Source organism: Papilio polytes, unplaced genomic scaffold (genome assembly GCF_000836215.1).
Source record: "Papilio polytes unplaced genomic scaffold, Ppol_1.0 DF823696.1, whole genome shotgun sequence".
Taxonomy (NCBI): domain Eukaryota; kingdom Metazoa; phylum Arthropoda; class Insecta; order Lepidoptera; family Papilionidae; genus Papilio; species Papilio polytes.
Genome location: NW_013525508.1, coordinates 40,349 through 43,718, shown reverse-complemented (window position 1 = coordinate 43,718; position 3,370 = coordinate 40,349). Strand labels below are relative to the sequence as shown.

General features: G+C 33.7%; 1 non-coding gene across 1 annotated transcript; it reads right to left on the bottom strand.

The window, feature by feature from the left end:
- Positions 1-1,587: 1,587 nt before the first annotated feature.
- On the bottom strand, positions 1,588-1,659 carry Trnac-gca. The gene has a single exon. It is a non-coding gene; the product is annotated as a tRNA-Cys (tRNA).
- Positions 1,660-3,370: the final 1,711 nt, after the last annotated feature.

The following is a 3,370-nucleotide window of genomic DNA, read 5'->3' as shown; positions in this document are numbered from 1 at the left end:
TAGTAAATAATAAAAGTTATTTTAATTTCAAGTGTCTTTTTATTCGTTTTACCAAGGAATATAAAATAGTTTGAACAAATTGGTTATTTTGTAAAGTCAAACGTAATGGTTTTAATTCATGATGCAAATAGTACGCCACATTTATCGTAACATGTTAATGGGACCGCATTTAAATTGAGTGGTCGTTTCTTCAGCCTTTTGTGTACATTTGTGTTGGACGCTAATTAATTTCTATTATCAAAAACGTTCTGTTCATGCTAACAATATATATCACACTTAGTTTAAAAAATCTATTGTCTAAACAAATTTATTTCTTGGTAACATTTATTTACACATATGCTTTGATATTCATTTATTATTATTACTAGAGTAATAAGAAACCGAGTAATGACGAAAAAATACATTCAATTTTGTTGATCCCTGCTGTTAAGATGGCCAGTGTTATTTGACTGTATGTCATGCTGTTTTACTACCCCGTAGTAGAAATATTAGTTGGCTATTTTTAGTATCAATTCTTATTATTCCAGTACAGTAGCACGCAAATCAGCACAGTATAGACGCAAACTGACGCTTGAGTCAAATTCAATGGCCTGGCGAATGCAAATTAGCTAACGTACTGGCATACTGTGTATTCGGACTATTCCCAACCATCATCCCGTTCTTTTCCCACGTAAGAATAATAATTGATATCTAAGGAATAAAGTTAGCGAAACATTGTACGTAAATGTTTTTAAGTCGCAGTACTATCCCTCGAGACTGGAAGAAAAATGTTTCGTAATCTACACAACTAATGGAATCTGTTAATGTAACCGCCATATAAGCAGAAATACATCCTAACTTAATGAGCATACTCGTATATGTACAGATTAAGTTAATAAGTTTTTACTTAAAGCGTATTTTTGTATTTTATAACGAATGTTATACATTTACAAATACGATAACATTTTTTAACTCGAACGACTATTTTTACGTTAAAAAGAAACTAAATGAATTAAATTAAAGTGAAAATTTAAATTTAGAGATTTTCCTTGATTATCTAAACAATGTGACAAAACAACAAACGTATTTCTATCTCACCGATTGTTAAGCTCGTAAACATAACTTCTAATACTTAACGGTGAAATCGTACAAAGGGAATAAAATCCGTAACTTGAATGCTCGAAGTGCGAGTAAACAGAGCAACTGAAGTTGTTTAAACTTTAATACTCTCTTATAGGACTTTACAATTGTATTGTTTTTCAGCATTTTAATTAAAAAACGAGTAATTATTAGGTAAAAGCGGGCGCACATATGATCTAAACTATCGCAGAGAAGTTGTGCGATTGTCGATTGTTTCGCAGAAAATTCAACTGTTTAGTTGCACAACTAAAAATCGGCGAAGTGTACGTATAATCGCATAGGAATCAAAGCGAGACTAAACAGTTGTGCTATAGTTTAGTTACAGGTGTGGGCACACTCTTAATAAGTAAGCATGTTAAATTTCATGTAACCTCAGGAAAATCTTAAGAAACTAACGTAGACGTTTCCGAGGAAAAAATCTACAGTAAAATTTTAAAGTTCATTTATAAAATATTGACAAAAAATAACAGGGGACACCCGGGTTTGAACCGGGGACCTCTCGATCTGCAGTCGAATGCTCTACCACTGAGCTATATCCCCATATATCTAGTTACATTAAAACTAGCTTACTAAGAAATATGCTTTTATTTAAAACAGAAAAGACTAGTATAAATTCAATAAGAAACTGACCTTCAAATATTTGAAGAACTCTAAACTCCGATAAAGACATTTGTACTTGCTTATTACGAAATTTATTTCGTAGAATTATTTTATTATCGCCTTAAAATTATTAAAACACCAATACAAAATTCGACTTAACATTTTCATCACGTCCACCAAATTGCGTAACGGAGAGACGTTTTTGAATAACTTCTCTATATTTTTACATCTTCAATGGCCGTTGAGCGTGTCGTTATTTAGTTCTAAAAGCCCGAAACGTCCTACTGATTAACATGCCCCTAACTTTTATTACGATAATAAAGTACGTTTTCCTCACCCTTATTGCCGTTTTTTAACTGTTTTAATTAAATGAATTTAAATATTAATTGGTGAAAACGATGAGTCACCTACGACTTTAAATATCAAGCGTACTTTCATTATTCTAGACTAAGGGCCTGTCCCACCAAATTGTAAATTGTCTGATAATGATGCAACGTGTAAAATATGTCATGGATATCGGATTTTGTTACCTTATCTGACAGTGACGTCGTTTTAAGCTATCTGAGCCTTTCTCAGCCAGTGATGGGACATTCCTTAAATTTTAACAACTCACTTTATGAAAATTAGGACAAAAGTATTCCTAAAATAAAAAAAAAACATTTTTATCTATACTTCTTTAATTAAGTATACTAATATTATAAAGGTAGGAGATTTATATTTTTGTCTGTATTGAAATAACTTAAAAACTAATGGTCCGATTTCAAAAAATGTGTAGTGGTAAAAAGTGGTAGTGCCCGCTTTAACATCTTAGCACTGCAGGGCCGACACGTCCGGTGTAATACCACGACCACACAGAAGACAGGCGTGAAATGGAAGCAATTCCGTGTTTCGTCTGATGAGTGTGGTGCCGGAGGCCTAATTTAAGTCCCTTTCTCTTTACCACCCTTTTCTTATTAGAAGAGGATGGGAACGGAAAGTGGATTTGACGGTACAGGAGATGCATAGAAAGGGGAAATATCCTCTTTATGTGCGTCTCCTCCTCCGTCGGATAAGATTAGGCAACGCATCTGCAATTGCGGATGTCTATGGGCAGCGGTCGCTTCGCCATTATGGCGGATTCAGGCCGCTTGTTCGTTTGCTACCTAATGTTATAAAAAAAGCTACGTTATCGCTAAACCTAGGCTATATTTTCAAATACCGCGTGGACGAACTCGCGTGCCACAAGTTATGTATAAAGAGATATTAATTTCTCTAATAAATTTTATAGTTCAATTAGTGTCAAATATTAATTAATGAGGAACTATCATGTTCTCTTGTTAATATAATTTGTAATGTATCGCAACAGACGGATATCGATTGCATTCGTGATATATGACTATCGATTTATAACATGAAGTTATTTATGATGTTGCCTTCACGACTTTGTAACTCCGTAAGGTATACAGATATTGTGTGTACTGAACTTGAATATATTTGGACATGTATTGACAATATTATATGTTAACGTAAAATGATACTAACACACTTTTTTATGGTCATGTCTGCAAGCGTAATGACTAATCCATCGAACGGTACAGTGTAAGGTGGCAGGCACCAGACCTAGGAGATCACCTATGAGATGGACTGACCAGATAAGAACGGCTATGGATGT